The 19342-nt window shown below is 34.2% G+C and overlaps 1 long non-coding RNA gene and 1 pseudogene across 2 annotated transcripts in view; both read right to left on the reverse strand.

Moving 5' to 3' along the window:
• Positions 1–19342, reverse strand: part of LOC309659892 — a 408054-nt gene that overhangs the window by 286559 nt on the left and 102153 nt on the right. The window lies entirely within an intron of this gene.
• LOC309659573 lies at positions 5622–18080 on the reverse strand (annotated as a pseudogene). The gene is made up of 5 exons: positions 17980–18080; positions 17774–17843; positions 16875–17046; positions 15799–15864; positions 5622–13926 (listed from the first exon to the last, which is right to left on the reverse strand). The product of its transcript is annotated as an uncharacterized misc_RNA (transcript).

Here is a 19342-nt window from a genome sequence, read left to right on the forward strand (position 1 = left end):
CACTTCAGACCTAGGGACACATACAGACTGAAAGTGAGGGGATGGAAAAAGATATTCCATGCAAATGGAAATCAAAAGAGAGCTGGAGTAGCAATTCTCATATCAGACAAAACAGACTTTAAAATAAAGACTATTACAAGAGACAAAGAAGGACACTACCTAATGATCAAGGGATCAATCCAAGAAGAAGATATAACAATTGTAAATAGATATGCACCCAACATAGGAGCACCTCAATATATAAGGCAAATGCTAACAGTCATAAAAGGGGAAATTGACACAATCATAGTAGGGGACTTTAACACCCCACTTTCACCAATGGACAGATCATCCAAAATGAAAATAAATAAGGAAACACAAGCTTTAAATGACACATTAAACAAGATGGACTTAATATTTATAGGACATTCCATCCCAAAACAACAGAATACACATTCTTCTCAAGTGCTCATGGAACCTCCTCCAGTATAGACCATACCTGGGGTCACAAATCAAGCCTTGGTAAATTTAAGAAAATTGAAATCGTATCAGGTATCTTTTCAAAACACAACGCTATGAGACTAGATATCAATTACAGGAAAAAAACTGTAAAAAATACACATGGAGGCTAAACAATATGCTACTAAATAAGAGCTCACTGAAGATATCAAAGAGGAAATCAAAAAAATACCTAGAAACAAATGACAATGAAAACATGAGACCTGACCTATGGGATGCAGCAAAAACAGTTCTAAGAGGGAAGTTTATAGCAATACAAGCCTACCTCAAGAAACAAGAAAAAGATCAAATAAACACCTAACCTTACACGTAAAGCAATTAGAGAAAGAAGAACAAAAAAACCCCAAAGTGAGCAGAAGGCAATAAATCATAAAGATCAGATCAGAAATAAATAAAAAAGAAATGAAGGAAATGATAGCACAGATCAAAAAAACTAAAAGCTGGTTCTTTGAGAAGATAAACAAAATTGATAAACCATTAGCCAGACTCATCACGAAAAAAAGGGAAAAGACTCAAATCAACAGAATTAGAAATGAAAAAGAAGTATCAACTGACACTGCAGAAATACAAAGGATCATGAGAGATTACTACAAGCAACTGTATGCCAATAAAATGGACAACCTGGAAGAAATGGACAAATTCTTAGAAAAGCACAACCTTCTGAGACTGAACCAGGAAGAAATAGAAAATATAAACAGACCAATCACAAGCACTGAAATTGAAACTGTGATTAAAAATCTTCCAACAAACAAAAGCCCAGGATCAGATGGCTTCACAGGCAAATTCTATCAAACATTTAGAGAAGAGCTAACACCTATCGTTCTCAAACTCTTCCAAAATATAGCAGATGGAGGAACACTCCAAAACTCATTCTACAAGGCCACCATCACCCTGGTACCAAAACCAGACAAAGATTTCACAAAAAAAGAAAACTACAGGCCAATATTTCTGATTAACGTAGATGCAAAAATCCTCAACAAAATAATAGTAAACAGAATCCAACAGCACAGTAAAAGGATCATACAGCATGATCAAGTGGGGTTAACCCCAGGAATGCAAGGATTCTTCAATATATGCAAATCGATCAATGTGATACACCATATTAACAAATTGAAGGATAAAAACCATATGATCATCTCAATAGATGCAGAAAAAGCTTTTGACAAAATTTAACACCCATTTCTGATAAAAACCCTCCAGAAAGTAGGCATAGAGGGAACCTACCTCAATATAGTAAAGGCCATATTTGAGAAACCTGCAGAACAACATTGTTCTCAATGGTGAAAAATTGAAACCATTTCCTCTAAGATCAGGAACAAGACAAGGTTGTCCACTCTCACCACTATTATTCAACATAGTTTTGGAAGTTTTAGCCACAGCAATCAGAGAACAAAAAGAAATAAAAGGAATCCAAATCGGAAAAGAAGAAGTAAAACTGTCACTGTTTGCAGATGACATGATACTATACATAGAGAATCCTAAAGACACTACCAGAAAACTACTACAGCTAATCAATGAATTTGGTAGAGTAGCAGGATACAATATTAATGCACAGAAATCTCTTGCATTCCTATACAGGAATGATGAAAAATCTGAAAGAGAAATTAAGGAAACACTCCCATTTACCTTGCAACAAAAAGAATAAAATACCTGGAAATAAACCTACCTAAGTAGACAAAAGACCTGTATGCAGAAAACTATAAGCCGTTGATGAAATAAATTAAAGATGATACAAACAGATGGAGAGATATACTGTGTTCTTGGTTGGAAGAATCAATATTCTGAAAATAACTATATTACACAAAGCAATCTACAGATTCAGTGCAATCCCTGTCAAACTACCAATGGCTTTTTTCATAGAACTAGAACAAAAAAATTCCACAATTTGTATGGAAACACAAAAGACCCCAAATAGCCAAAGCAATCTTGAGAAGGAAAAACGGAGCTGGAGGAATTAGGTTCCTGGTCTTCAGACTATACTACAAAGCTACAGTAATCAAGACAGTATGGTAGTGGCACAAAAACAGAAATATAGATCAATGGAAAAAGATACAAAGCCCAGAGATAAACCCATGCACACATGGTCACCTTATCTTTGATAAGGGAGGCAAAAGTATACAGTGGAGAGAAGACCGCCTCTTCAATAAGTGGTGCTGGGAACACTGGACAGCTACATGTACAAGATTGAAATTAGAACACTTCCTAATACTGTACACAAAAATAAACTCACAATGGATTAAAGACCTAAATGTAAAGCCAGTCACTATAAAACTCTTAGAGGAAAACATAGGCAGAATACTCTGTGAGGTAAATCACAACAAGATCCTTTTTGACTCACCTCCTAGAGAAATGGAAATAAAAACAAAAGTAAACAAATGGGACCTAATGAAACTTAGCTTTTGCACTGCAAAGGAAACCATAAACAAGACAAAAAGACAACTGTCAGAATGGAAAAAAACATTTACAAATGAAGCAACTGGCAGAGGATTAATCTCAAAAATATACAAGCAGCTCATGCAACTCAATATCAAAAAAAAAAAAAAACCAATCCAAAAATGGGCAGAAGACCTAAATAGCCATTTCTCCAAAGAAGATATAGAGATTGCCAACAAACACATGAAAAGATGCTCAACATCACTAATCATTAGAGAAATGCAAATCAAAACTACAATGAGGTATCACTTCACACTGATCAGAGTGGCCATCATCAAAATATCTACAAACTATATATCCTGGATGGAGAGGGTGTGGAGAAAAGGGAACCTTCTTGCACTGTTGGTAGGAATGTAAATTGATACAGCCACTATGGAGAACAGTATGGAGGTTCCTTAAAAATGTAAAAATAGAACTACCATATGACCCAGCAATCCCACTACTGGGCATATACTCTGAGAAAACCATAATTCAAAAAGAGTCATGTACCACAACGTTCATTGCAGCACTATTTACAATAACCAGGACATGGAAGCAACCTAAGTGTCCATCGAGAGATGAATGGATAAAGAAGATGTGGCACATATATACAATGGAATATTACTCAGCCATAAAAAGAAACGAAACTGAGTTATTTGTAATGAGGTGGATGGACCTAGAGTCTGTCATACAGAGTGAAGTAAGTCAGAAATAGTGAAGTAAGTCAGAAAGTTAGCAAATACCGTATGCTAACACATATACATGGAATCTAAAGAAAAAGAAAAGGTTCTGATGAACCTAGGGGCAGGACAGGAATAAAGACGCAGACATAGAGAATGGACTTGCAGATACGGGGAGGGGGAAGGATAAGCTGGGACAAAGTGAGAGAGTAACATTGATATATATACACTACGAATTGTAAAATAGATAGCTAGTGGGAAGCAGCTGCATAGCACAGGGAGATCAGCCCCGTGCTTTGTGACCACCTAGAGGGGTGGGATAAGAAGGGTGGCAGGGAGATGCAAGAGGGAGGGGATATGGGGATATATGTATACATATAGCTGATCACTTTGTTTTATAGCAGAAACTAACACAACATTGTAAAGCAATTATATTCCAATGAAGATGTTTAAAAAAAATAAAAGTCAAAAGTTTGTAGGTAATTGGTAGAGAAAAAGTCTAAGTAGCCTTTTAGCTATTTTTTAAATTCTTACCTTTTCTATTTTATATCACAGCTCTATTATTTGCTATAAAACTATGGAAAAATACTTAAACTTTTAGGAGAGCTTACTCAAGCCTGTCCCCTATTCACCTGGAGACAGCCACTGAAATTTTCAGTCAGAATACTAAGGACTAACTTGTTTTGAACATGATATGCAAAATCAGGCTTATATTTTGATATAGCCAGTATCTTGGATTTAGACTCCATCAATGTAATTTATTCCCAGAAGTACCAGTTGTTTTAGTCAGAATTACCCAATACTTGATGAAATTTAGCTGAAGCTGGTCTACAGTACAGTTTGGGAGATTCTGACATTTGCTGTCAGAGATTTAAGATGTCACTATGACAGGGACATGAAAAGTTGGCAACAGACAGAAATAGGCAGTGGCTTTTAAGCCTTTATGTCAAAAAAATTTAGGCTAATAGTATTGAAAAATAATGTGTATAAGAAGAGGATTAGGAGAAAGGAGCGCATAGCATACGTAGATAAGGACACCATGGAAAAATGACAAATGGCAGAGGGAATCTCCACAGACAACACAGGACAGAAATCTAAGAGGAAGGCAAAATGAGATAGTGTGGGGCTATATGGAAAAATAGCTGAGATTGCTATAATATTAAAACTTTTTATACATTCAGTTAATAATGAAAAGATTAGAGAACTGTTTATAATTACAGAAAAGTAAAAAATGGGTCCATTTTTTGTTTACAAATGAGTACAGCATGCTGTATTTCTCCCAAGAGGAAAGGGGCTTTTTAAAGTTTAAAGTTCAAATGTTACATTTGAACCCTTCTGATATACAGAATACAGATAGGCTCTTCAGCAGTCATTTAAAACTTTTCAATTGCAGAAGAGAAGGAAGAAAACAAAGAGAAGTTAAGAATTGGTAAAATGCCAAAAGGAAGATGAAGACAAGGAGATAAAATTTTCCCAATGGCATGTTTCAGTCAGGAAAAAAAGTAATGTCCTTTAAACAGCATACCATAACTTTTTACTGGAATTCATTATTTTAAAATAATTGTTTTCTATTATTAAAGATGCTTTTGGGCAGATTTTGTGTCTTTTCTATCAGATTTTATTATCTTGTATTTTATACTCGGTATTTAATCAAGTTTTTTAACCTGTATTTTCCTTAGATTTCTTATCTATAAAGTATAGATAATACTAGTAACTAGCTCTTTGAATAGTGTTGATTGAATGAATTGTTACCCTAAAGGAACTTCAAACATAATAAATACTTGTTGAGGAATAGAAATAGCTCTTACTATTTATAACGATAATCATTTCTTATATGAATTAAATAAACCAAAAATATTGCCACTGTCTTCTAAATTGAATGAATGTGTGTGTGTGTGTGTTTGTGTATGTGTGTGTGTTGTCATCATTTGTATTTTGTTTTTTTGGAGGATGTGGTAAAGATATTTTAAATCTATGCTTTACAATTTTCATGCAATATATTGTCTAAAAATGATTTTCTAACGTCTCTTGTGTGTTTTAAAGGCTGTTTTAGCGAAGGCAGTTTGAAAAGACCTCTGTAGGAATATGATACTAAGAAAAATATAAGGTAAATATATGTATATATACATACATACACACACAGACATCAAATACTATTTAGTAGAATATATCACCACTAAAAATGTCTTTTTTTACCTTTAAACATTCTTTATCTATTTTAAAAACACGTATTTGAACTGAGTGGGAAAAATCCACTTTTTTGATCGGCAAAGGCAGTTATGTTTGTTGTACCAAGACAGTGTGAGATACTAATTTTGATTCTGAGCTCCTCCATGACATGGATTAGGTATTACTTAGCCAGCACAGTCCCTGGCTCATAGTAAGCACTAAATGCATATTTGTAAGTAAATCAATGAATCAGTGAATCATTAAGTGAATATATGCGTGGGAGAATCAAAGGCAAAAGGTTAGAAGCAGAGAGCCACAAAAGGAATAGAATAGTGACCATACTTGTCACTCCTTTTTCACCAGATTTTTCTTTTAGCTACTTAGGATGATCCTGGAAAGATATATTTTTAGAATGCTGAGAAACTATTTCTTAAGCAAGAAACATGTCAATCAGAAGACTATAGTGGTAGTTGGCAGTTTAGAGAGAAACTAGGTGTACTTTGACACCTTGAATCAAGGGCCACTGAAAAGTAAATCTAAGCACACACTCACAGAATAAATTAAAAAGCTGCAAGAGGACTTAATAAAGAAAAACAATCACACTTGTAATTCTTTGTTTAGTGTCTCTTAGACTATAAGCTCCAGGATGGCGGGACATTCTTCATCCCTCTATCCCGGGCACGTAGACGGCACCTTGAATATATTATTTGCTCTTCATTCAGTCAGTTTTTGTGCAATAAGTTAACGAATGACAATGATATTGGAAAGAGGTGTTGAGAATGATGCAGAAGGTTAGGGGGTTGTGAGTATAGGCTGACAGAAAAATGGATTGATAGAAGTAAGCTGAAGACTGTGCACAGGAAGAAAGGAAAGACATTGGGTGGATACGAAAGAAGAGGTTACAGATTCTAAGAGAAAGTGAGCAGCACAGGTTGTGAAAAGGGGTCTTTGTGTAAAGTTATGGCAATATTGAGCTTTATTTTCTCTAACCAAAAAGTGTTAGCAATTTTAGAGAAAAGCAAAATTCAAAAATTCACAACAAAAGCAAGTTATGTATTATGTTTCTCTGCAGACCTCATAAAAGAGCAATTTATTCTTGCATGTTCTCTAAATGTTTACAAGAGAGAATGTTTTATGGGCATACGGATTTTAGATTCCTTCCCATCTCTGAGTCTTACCTAATTCACTTAAGAAAACAAAACAACTTTCAACACCTGGCAAGCTGAAAAGGCTTTTCTACTGCTGGGGTCTTTTATTTGAAAATTTGAGTTCTGGGTTGGTCACCCTTTCTCAAAATTAACATAATTGAAAAACCCATTTTTAAAAAGGCAATTAGAGTTTGAATAAAGTCAAGGCTAGTCAGAACTCAGTTTCTCCAAGATCCCAGTATCTCCAGATTCTTGGCTTAACTCAAAAGAAATGGCTCAGTGTGAGTACCACAGAATAGCAAGTGATGGCAGTTATCATATAGTGGTCAAGAAATCGGGGCTGTCTTCTCCCACAATGAAGGTTCCCCTTCAAATTTGTAGCTTCATGATAAATAGATATCATCATTAGTATATGTAATATAAATAAAAATAAAAGTAATAAAAATAAAAGTCATTAGACATAGGGCTTAAAAGGATATTGGACTGATAACCCTTGTTTTGCAGATAAGGATATTAACAATAAAAAGGCTACCCAGAGTCATAAAGCTAGTCAGTGACAGAAATGTTAGTAAAACTCAGGACTCCTGATTTCTTTATGTAACACATTTTCACTATATTATGTATCGAGAAAAAAAGGAGTTGATTATGTTGACAATAAAGAGAAGGATTTAGTTGAGTTCTAAGTCCTTGAATAGCCTAAGAAAAGGCCAGTTATTGGATATTCTAATTTTATGAGAGTAGAGTCTTGTTAATTACTATATCTCCAGTGAGTTGCACAGAATCTGGCACTTGATAGGTGGTCAATATATCTATTTTGAGATGTAATTTACATACAGTAATATGCACAGATCTTAAGCATTCGGTCTGATGAATTTTAGCAATTTTATATACATATATAACCATGTACAGAATACACCTATTCTATATATGAGTCCTTTGTCAGTAATGCATATTATGAAAACTTTTTCCTAGTCTGTGGCTCACTTATTCCTTTTCTTAGTGATACCATTTACACTACTCTAGAAAATTTCCTCATGTCATTTTATGATCAACCTCCCTTTTATTCTACCCACCCACGGAAGTGACCACTTTCTAATTTCTATTGCCATAGATTAGTTTTATATTTTCTTGGAAATTATATAAATCAAATAACTGAGTCAATATAATTTTGTGGCTTGTTTCTTTTACTCCACATAATATTTTTGAAATTTATTCATGATGTTGTATATATCAGTTGTTTCTCCTTTTATATTATGTAGTAGCATTTTATTTCATGACAATAACATTTTGTTTATTCATTCTCCTCTGGATGGATGTCTGTGTAATTATGAATATGAAAGTCGCTATGAATAGTCTTTTACAATTTGGGGGGTCATTTTGAACACACTTTCATACACTTATTGGTCATTTGTATTTCTTCTTTGTGAAGTATCTGTTTAGGTCATTACCCATTTTGTAACTGGATTATTTGCCTTTTTATTATTACTTTATAGGAGTTTTCTATATATTCTGGATTTGTGTTCTTTGTCAAATATATGCATTATGGAAACTTTCTCCCAATCTGTTTTTTGCTTATTAATTTTCTTAGCAATGTTTCTTTTAATGAGATGTAAATTTTAATTTTGATGAAGTTCAGTTTATCATTTTTTTTTCTTTTAGAGTTATTGATCTTGTGGCCTGTTGAAAACATCTTTGCCTACTCCCAACGTTACAAATATACTATTCTTATTTTTCTTCTGCGCTTTATGAATTTAAGTCTAAGATTTATCTTAAATTAATATTTTGTTATGGAGTATAAGGGTTAAGTTGTTCCAGCACCATTTGTTAAAAAGACTTTCCTTTCCGCCATTGAATGTGCTCAGTGCCTTATCTGAACATCAATTGACTTTATATGTGTGGGTCTATTTCTGGGCTCTATTCTTTTCCATTGATCTATATATTATATCTTTTAAGTCCATGATTGCACTGTGTTGTTTACTGTAGCTTTATAGTAATTTTGAAGTAGATAGTGCTAAGTTCTCTCACTTTCTTTAAAAGATTGTTTTGACTACACTAGATCATTCTTATTTACCCAGATTTTAGAATCAGCTTGCCATTATCTTCAAAATGGCCTGTTGGAAACTTGATAAGTATTATATTAAATTTATAGATCAATTAAGGGAGAAAAAACATCCTTAAGATACCAAGTTCTGTCAATGAGCATAGGTATGGCTCCCCATTTATGTGGGTCTTTTAAATTTCTCACCAATGTTTTGTAGTTTCACTGTGGAGATCTTGCATATTTTTCAATAGATTTCCCCCCTATATATTTAATATATTTGATGATATAAATTATTTTTTCTATTTTTTCATTGCTGTATATAGAAACACTTTTTTTTAAAACATCTTTATTGGAGTATAATTGCTTTACAATGTTGTGTTAGTTTCTGCTTTATAACAAAGTGAATCAGTTATACATATACATATGTCCCCATATCTCTTCCCTCTTGCATCTCCCTCCCTCCCACCCTCCCTATCCCACCCCTCTAGGTGGTCACAAAGCATGAGCTGATCTCCCTGTGCTATGCGGCTGCTTCCCACTAGCTATCGATTTTACGTTTGGTAGTGTATATATGTCCATGCCAAGAAACACTTTTGATTTTTGTTAATTGACTTTGAATCCTGCAATTTCACTAAATTTACATATTAGTTCTAGTCCCTTATTGAAGATTCTATGACGTTTTCTACATAGATAATTATTTATCTGCACATAACACAGTTTTAATTCTTTTTTTAGATCTTCAAGCTTTTATTTATTTTTCCTGTTTTATTACATAGGAGGGAAATTCCAGGAAAATATTAAATAGAAATAATGAGAGAAGACATTCTTCTTTGGGAGCGTATGGGGAAAGCATATAAAATTTTGCATTTAGGGATCATGTTTGCTGTAGGATTATTTTAGATGTCTTTTATCAAGTTGGGGAAGTTTCCTTCTGTTCTTAATTTGCTGAGTTTTTATTCAGACTGCAATTCAATTTTCTCAAATGTAGTTTTCTACATCAATTTAGATGATTACGTTTTTTTCTTCTTTACTCTGTTAGTATAGTGAATTATGTTAATTGATTTTTGAAAAATATTTTGAACGACATTTGCATACCTGAGATAAAATCCATCTGTTGCATCACTCTTTATCTGTGTGTGTGTGTGTGTGTGTGTGTGTGTGTGTGTACTCAATTTGTTTATATTGTTTATTAAGAATTTTGCATCTGTGATCATAATAGATATTGGTCTATAATTTTTTCTTATAATATCTTTGCCAAGTTTTGATATCAACTTATATTGATTGAATAGTGTATCTCCTTTCTTCATTTCCTGAGAGAATTTATGTAGAATTGGCATTATTCCTTACTTAAATACTTGATAAAATTTCAATGAAGCTGTCTGAGCCAGAAGAACCTTGTAGGAAAATTTTTGATTATGAACTCTATTTTGAAAGGCTAGACTGCCTTTTTCTTACTGTGTCTGTTTAAATAAGCCTATTACTCAAGGATTTTGTCCATTTCATCTAACTTATAGAATTTAATGGCATAAGTTGTTTATCCTTTTATTTTCTGTAGAATCTCTAGTGAAGTCCCCTTTTTGTTTATAATGTTGGTAATTTTAATTGTCTCTTTTTTCTTGATAAATCTTGCTAGAAATTTGTCAAGTTCATTAATCTTTTTAATGCTTCCACTTTTGACATTTTGATTATCTGTTATTTGTTTTAAATTTGATTTCTTCTTTTGCCTTCATTATTTCTTTTCTTCTATTTACTTTGAGCTTAATTTGTTTTATTTTGTCTAGCTTCTAAAGTAGAAGTTTTGATCATTTAAATCATTCATATTTTCTACTATAAGTGTCCCTCTAGTGCAGCCTTAGTTGAATCACACAGATATTGATATACTGTGTTTTTAATATAATTCATTTTGTAATATTTTATAATTTCCCTTGTGATTTCTTCTTTGATCTATGAGCTATTTAGAAATTGGTTGTTAAATCCCAAATATTTTAGGGTTTTCTATAACGCTTTTTAAAATTAATTCCTAATTTGATACCATTGTATATTTTCCAGAATATGCTCTGTAGAATTATTATATTCCAGACAGAATAATATAAAATTATGATTTTAATTGTTTAATATTTTGAGACCTTTTCTATGGCCTAGTATATAGTCTATTTTGGTGAATGATTCATGTGCACATGTAAAGACACTGTATAGTTGTTAGGGTAGAATTATGTACATACAGTTATTGGATAATGGTTATATAAAATCTCTGACTACAAATGTGAATTGTCTACTTCTCCATTTAATCTGTCAGGTTTTGTTTCATGTATTTTGAAATACTGTTATTGGTTTCATACATATTTAGAATTGTTACAATTTCCTGATGAATCAACTCCTTAATAATTATGAAATGTTCTTCTATTTCTCTAGTAATATTCTTTCCCTTGAAGTCAACTTAGTCTGATATTAAGATAGCGACACCATTTTCTTAATCTTAGTGTTTAGATGGTATATTTAACAACAAATTTTAATCTTAAAAAATAAGATTTCTCAATCTTAGTGTTTAAGTGGTATAAATTTTTACACATTTACTTTCAACTTCTCTGTCTTTACACAAAATCTATAAAATTAATTCTTTTTTATACAATCTTATTGCTGGCTTTTACATAGAATTTTTAGTTCATTACCATTTAATATAATTAGTGATATAGTTTAGTTTAAATCTCCTGACTTCATTTGGTTTTTATTTATCTCATGTATTATTTATTTTTTTGTTTTCTATTTTCTTTGAGGTAAATCACACTTTTTACTATTTTTAATATTTAGATATATGTGTTTGTGTTGTATTTTAGTGGTTTATCTAGAGCAGTGCTATCTAAAGTATCTTTCTTCAAGGATTGAAATAGTCTATCTGTTCAACCTAGCATGGTAGATACTAGACATATGTAGCTCTTTAACATTTGAAATGTGGCTAGTGCAATTTAGGAACTGAGTTTTTAATTTTATCTAATTTTGATTATTTTCTACCTAAATTTAAAAATATGGACATGTAGCTACTGACTACCCTATTGGACAGTATATATCTAGAGATTACAATATGAATGTTAGATTCATTAGAGCCTACCTTCAAATAATATGTTATAATAATATGTCACATTGTAGTTTTTTGCCTTCTTCCTGCCCTTTAAGCACTCTATTTCTTGTATTTTAGTTCTACATATGCTAAGAACCCCTCAATACATTCTATATATTGTTAATATTTTTCTTTTAAGTGCTCTGCAGTCTTTTATCTATACACATAGATAGGTATAAATGTAGATATAGATTGAGAATTGTTTTATATTTTCCCAGATATTTACTCTCTGTCATAGCTTTTATTTATTCCAGCAGATCTGGAGTTCCATTGGTATCATTGCTCTTCACCCTGAACAACTACTTTTAGCATGTCCTGTAGTACAGGGTTGCTGGAAGCAAGTTCTCTAAGCTTTTGTTCTTTGAAATGACTTTATTTGCTCTCTTTTTCTTTTTTTTAAGGGAGAGATATACAGATTTATATATAATACTTTTAGGTTGACTTTTTAAAGCACTTTATATTATTGCTTTGTCCAGTAATATATTGTCCAATTATTTTTAGTTGGAAATCAGCCATCATGCATATTGTTGTTCCATTCCAGGTAATGTATCTGTTGTTACTGACTGCTTTTAAATTATTTTCTTTATATTTTGTTTTCAGTAATTTGACTATGAAGCGCTTATGTGTGTTTTGCTTTATAGCACTCTGCCTGGGGTCCACTGAGTATCTTGGATATGTATGCTAATGTCTTTCAGTCATTTTGAATCATTCTCTGCCATGTTTCTTTAAATATTTTTTTCTATCCTATTCTCTATGTTCTTTTTCTACCCTCATGTTAGGTTTGATATTGTCCCACAGATCTCAAACACTTCTCCATTTTTTTCACTATTTTTGCCTCAGTTTTGATACCTTCTATTGACATTTTTTTCCTCATTTTAAACAAGAAGTTTATTTAAACAACAAGATGCTTGGGAATTTCCTGGTGGTCCAGTGGTTAGGAGTCCTTGCTCTCACTGCCAAGGGCCCAGGTTCAATCCCTGGTCAGGGAAAACAAGATGCTTGATGTGAAGGCAAAACTATGATTCATTTCTTTCAGGATAATTTATTCCTGTTTAAAGGCAGATTGCTCTACCTGCAAAAAAGGTATACTATTGTCCTTGCTTTTACAATGATAAATGAAAAAAATTAAAATTCTCCAACTGAACAAAATATGCAAGGATTTTTATGTTATTCTTTTTTTGTTAAACAGTGAGTGTAAAATAACTTACTGGAATATAAAGGTAAGAGCTGAATGAACATGCCACTAATGGAGAAAGGGGGGTATTTTCACAGAACTAGTATTTTCCTCTGTCCCATCTCCATTTGGTGTTGATCAAAGCATACCATTGGCCATTTAGGTTTTTTTAAAAAATGCAATATGATTGAGTACATACAGCAGTGACTTTATGTACAGTAAAGGAATGGGGAGGAGGAAAATGAAATAATAGAGAAAACTATACTGCAGTAGTCAGGATGTGGTAGGACCAAATTGGGTTTTCTAACTGAGAACATGTCTTTATGTTCCGGAGGAATAAAGTTCTACAGTAAAGTAGCAGATTCCCTTTTGAGTTAACACCTCCTATCTGCTGCCGGGACACATCAATTGCATCTTCATCTTTCATTTCCAACTGTGCAGGTGTGTCTGTTTCATTGATTGGTTACCTAATAGTTTGGAATCTAGTCTGCCTCATTGACAAACCCTGTCATTCACAATAGGCTTCATGAGTTTGCTAAGTGCTGTATGCCTCTTAATCTTAAAGTGCACCAAAGAACCATCCATCCCTGCCACCTTCAAATTAGTATGATCATTGTTCTCAATCTTGACTCCTTCCTTGGGCTTTTCTTCCAGCCCTGGTGAGTGCTTCACAAAAGAGGTACCAGGTCCTTACCTAAGGAGGTGTGCTACTGATCTGTCTTCAAGGATACTTTTCTGACTCCAGTCTGCTGTTAAATTCATCTAATGAACTGTTCATTTATGATATTGATTTTTTTCTGAAAATTTCAATACATTTTTCTTCAATATAGTATTCATATATCTCTGTTAAAATTCCCCATCTCTTCACTCATGTTGCCTACTTTTTCTATTAGATCCTTTAGATTTTTCATTTTTATTTTATTTTATCTTTATTTGAAGTCTCTGACTGATAATTCCACTATCTGGGCCATCTCTGGGTCTTCCCTCTTTGTATATTCTCTCATGACCATGATTTACATTTTCTTGCTTCTTTGTGTGTCATAAATTTTATGGCATTAAAGGCATGTTGTGTAAACACAGTAGAAATAGAAGTAAATATTATTTATTTCTAGAAAAAATCAAGAGTGAAGAGCTAAATAAATCGGATTTCTAGTCAAGATATGTTTGAACTTTGTTGCAACTTTAGTTTGACCACAGGCTTTACATGTTTTGAAAGTGGAATTAGAATTTACCTCTGGTAGGCTTAGGATCTGAGCACTGGTGAGATCTATAGATCTCTATGCTTCTCTGTCCAACTACTAGCTTTCTAAAACATGAAGATCTCTCAGCTCTCACAGCCTGGCTTCCAGCTCTTTGTGTTTCTGGGGAGTTTTCTTTGTTCTCCTTCAGTCCTCTTATGTTTAGGGAGATCTTTCCTCCCAGAATGGCTCAGAGCACTCTCTCTCAGTACTCTTGTCTGTCTCCAACTCCTAGAAGCTGAAATCCTGAGTTGAAATTTATCCCTCTCATTTCTCCTCTCCTACTTTCAAGCCTTTGAGTAACTGCCCCTGAACACTTACCAAGCAATAGAGTTGGTAAGTGAATTCAGATTTACTCTGCCACTGGGGGCTCAGAATTCAAATCTGTCCCAGCAACCCACACACAGGCCTTAAAATTTTGTTAAAGATTCTGCTGATTTCCTGTCTATGGGGAAATTTTTCTTTTCCTGCTAGTCAACCAGGGAGGAGAGCAGCTTTGTATTGATATGTTTTCTCTCCTATGAAGTGTTCATCACTGGAGTTGAGTTTATTTAGAGATTCTTTGAAATGTCACTTTTTTGCGGGGTTCAGGAAAACAGATTTTGTACCTCAGTTGTTTTGTTTTGTTTGTTATGGTGAGAGTTATGCTTTCTCATAACTTCCTACTTCATGACTGGAGGTGGATCCATCACACAATACATTTGTTGATGGAACAGAGGGAAGCAGGAAGGCAGTCTCTCATGTGTTAAGTTTTCAAATTCCAGGTCTCTTTATAATTTACCCCTTGCTGAATTCTTGAGCAAGTTTTTTTTTTTTAACATCTCTGTTTTCTCAAATGTAAAAAGAGGGTAATAAGGATGCCTAATTTATAAAATTTTGAGAGGATTAAAAGAGTTATATGCAAACTACTTAGGATGATATCTGAAACACAGTAAAAATTATATAAGTGTTTTGTTACTTTTATTTGGAATAGAGCTTTTGTTCAGAAAGCATTAGGGTGTGTTAAAAAATCTCAGCAAGATGGAGAGAGGATCAAGATAATTACCCCTGACTTTGTAGAGGGTACCACTACCAATTATTAAAACAGAAGGTATTTCCATAAATAGAGTAGTGTTTAATCAACCTGAATAACACTTTCTAGTTACTGGTGAGTTAGGTGCTTCATCAGTGAAATTAGGTACTTAGTTGAGTGAGGTAGAAAATATACTACTATAGAAATTAAAATAATTGAAGGGTTAATCAGCCCCTCTGGCTTTGATGGTCTGTGTACCTCCTGGAGTTGATGGAATGCCCTACAGAGCAATGCACAGCTGATACTCTTACCTTTCCTTGTGCTGTCCCTCGAGCAGCACTGCCTGGCTATGCCTAGGTCTAGGATCCTGAGATTCCCTATAAATGAAAGAAATAAGCTGCAGATGGAATATTTTTTTAGCTTCCAGTTTTTCCCTCTTCTTAGTTTCTTTCTAAATTATTTTCCTCTTTCAAAGTCCTTCTTTCTATTTCTTATTACCATTGTGGTATCTTCAAATTATCTTCCCATTTTCCCTCTCTGTTCTTCTCTTATATTTTAAGGCAAAATAACAATAATAATAATAATCAATATATTATTTCTTAGAGAGATGAATACATTATATTCTTCAATGAGTATATTTTCTTAATTACTCAGGAGTCCAAAACTGTAGAAACATTTTACATATTGAAAGAGGTCCTTAAAAATTAAAAACAAAAACAAAATCCTCAAATCTTAGAATTATCTAAGTCAGGTAACTGCCTCTCAAAATTGCAGTTTGGAAAAACTGTGGCTCTGATTGACAAACTCTTGCAATTCCTGACACTCAGGGCTCTGTTTCCTTAGGTCTTTTCAGGCTGTCCTGGGTCTCTCCAATTATTAAAAATATGATCAGCTGCAAGGTTATTGTATTTACTACTATTGTGAGTATTGAACTATGCCATTTATCTCCCAGCCTCATTCTCCTCTAAGACCCCCAAACAACACACAACTCTCAATCTCTCTCTCTCTCTCCCTCTCTCTTTCTCTCTCTCTCTCCCTCTCTCCCCCTCCATCTGTCTCTCCTCTCTCTCTCCCTCTCTAGCCGCCCCACACACACACACAGCTGAAAGTTATGCAATACATATATTCTGATGCACTGTCAGGTTCTGTGAGTGCTAGTTCAGGGAGGTATTTTTAGCTAAGGGGCTCTTCCAATATAAACAGCAACTTATATGTAAGTCTTGTTCCACTCCTAATGAATTTGCCTAGAAACAAAGGTTTTGTGTTTTGTTTTTGTTTTTGTTTTTTTTTAGGATACAGTATGTACAGTTTCTGAAGGAAAAATTGAAAGTGGGCAACCAGTACTCCTCCCATCTTTCCCTGGGCAATCTGCTAGGTGAGCAACCACCATTGGTTGCACAGTCTGGTCCACCCGCCCCACTGATGGATTGTTTCCTCTTCGCCTTATTTTCAAGGTTGATACTCTCTGAGCCAGATAAGTAGGCAGCTGCAGAGGACAGGAACACAACTCTCAAATCCTGTAGATAATTGCCAAAGGCAGCTGAGTTCAGGAGCCCCACCTGTTAATGAGATGCCAATTATTTACATGCTTATAAATCATCTTTTAAACACTAACAAGCACTAATAAGCCTTGGCTGCCATTTACCATGGCAACTGACCAGTCCCAAAAGGGAAGGAGACTACTGACATATGGACTCTGGGTCAATGGTCCAGTATCTCCTGGGACTGATATTTTTACTCCTGCACGTGAAACTGTCTGTCCAAGTACAAACGAAAATCACATGAACAAGGAGGCACAGGACATGATGGAATGCCTGCTTTTCCCGTGGCGGCTCAGAGTGTCTAAAGGGCATAGAATTGTGTCCAACTCCCCATGAGCTACAGGAACAAGCTGCCCTAACTTGTTAAGTGTCAGTTCCTATGTACAGCCATACAGCTGGTCTACCCAGGCCACCTGCTGTCAGATATTTTATTCCCCAGAGCTTCCTGGGCTGCTAGGCTCCACCAGTCTGAAGAGGGTTTCCTAATACATTCAGTTTGCTGTTGCAAATAGGTAAGATGATAAGCTACTTGTGGGATGCTCAGTAATATTTAGTGAGATGCAAGGAATGGTTTCAGATGAAAAAGAACATATTTTTGCTCCCAGCAAACTGAAGGCATTTTCTTTCTTCTTTTAAAAGCACAGTGAGAAGGCAACCATCCATGACTCAAAACTCATTATAGTAGAGAAAGAAAACCACCTTCTGTTTTTAACTGGTTTTCCAAACTGGGTATAGGGAAGCTTACCACGTTGGTATCAGGTATGAGATGACAGTTCAAAGAAGCTGATGGTGACAGGGCATTAGTGAACAGTGACCTAATCAAGCAATAGAGAAATATGAATTTAATCATTTCACCATGACTGACCCAGAAATGCCTTTTACTGTGACTTCTACAAGATGCTAGTTTTCGATAGAAAGTTGAATTACTGATACCATAAAGAAGTTCCTCACCCTTCAGCAGGTGTTCGAATTGATACCTTTAACCTCCCAACTGCCTGTTGTAGGGCAAAGATCATGAGCTTTAGATCAGGATTTGTTAGTATCACTACCATTTAAGTGCCTCCACTCGGCTGGAGGATAAAGGAAATGGAGGCAGCTCTTTGTAAATCTTTAGATTTTGATGACAATGAAAATTATGGCAGTGGTGGGGATATATTACTCCCTCTACCTTGGGCTATTGTCTGGTCTCTGCATCCATTACATTATAGAGGGGGTAAGGGTTCAAAGGCTGCATGAAATTTATTTAACATATCTATATATTTTATATATCTAATTGGATATATGCACATGTTACCTTGGAGTTATGCATATGCCAGTGCTGGGGAATTTTCCTTCTCCTGCCATTGTTACTTATTTTTAAGAAGTATAGCATCAGAAACCTTTATTTTGAAAAAGACATTTTATACCATTTGTGGTTTATTTGTCTTTAATTTTGTAGTACTTAAAATTTTTGATTTATTTAAACTAAGAAACACCAAAAACAGTTCACCCATTTCTCCCACCTCCCAACCTCCCCCACCTCTGGCAACCACCAATCTGTTTTATGTATCTATGAGCTTGGAGATAAGATTCCACATATAAGAGAGATCATACAGTATTTGTATTTCTCTGCCTGACTTACTTCACTTAGCATAATGCCCTCGAGTTTCATCTGTGTTGTTGCAAATGGCAAGATTTCATTCTTTTTTTATGGCTGAGTAATATTCTATTGTATGTAAGTACCACAATTTATTTATCCATTAATCCACTAATGGACACTTAGCTTGTTTCCATATCTTGGCTATTGTAAATAATGCTGCCATGAACATGTGGGTGCATATATCTTTTTTAATTTGTGATTTCATTTTCTTCGATACATTCCCAGAAGTGGAATTGCTGGGTCATATGATAATTCTATTTTTAATTTTTTTTGAGGAACCTCCATACTGTTTTCCATAGTGAATGCACCAATTTACATTTCCAGTGCACAAGAGTTCCTTTTTCTCCACATTTTCACCAACACGTGTTATTTCTAGTCTTCTTGATAACAGCCATCCTACAGGTGTGAGGTGATATGTTATTGTAGTTTTCATTTGCATTTTCCTGATGACTGTAGGTGTAGAGCATCTTTTCATGTACCTGTTGGCCATCTGTATGCCTTCTTCAGAAAAATCAGATCTTCTATTCAGATCTTCTGTCCATTTTAAATGAAATTATTTGTTTGTTTTTGCTGTTGAGTTTTATGCATTCTTTATGCATTTCGGATGTAACCCTTTATCAGATATATAATTTGCAAATATTTTCTGTGATTCAGTAGGTTGTCTTTTCATTTTGT

Source organism: Balaenoptera physalus (assembly GCF_965194825.1).
Source record: "Balaenoptera physalus genome assembly, chromosome: 4".
In the NCBI taxonomy this organism is placed as follows: domain Eukaryota; kingdom Metazoa; phylum Chordata; class Mammalia; order Artiodactyla; family Balaenopteridae; genus Balaenoptera; species Balaenoptera physalus.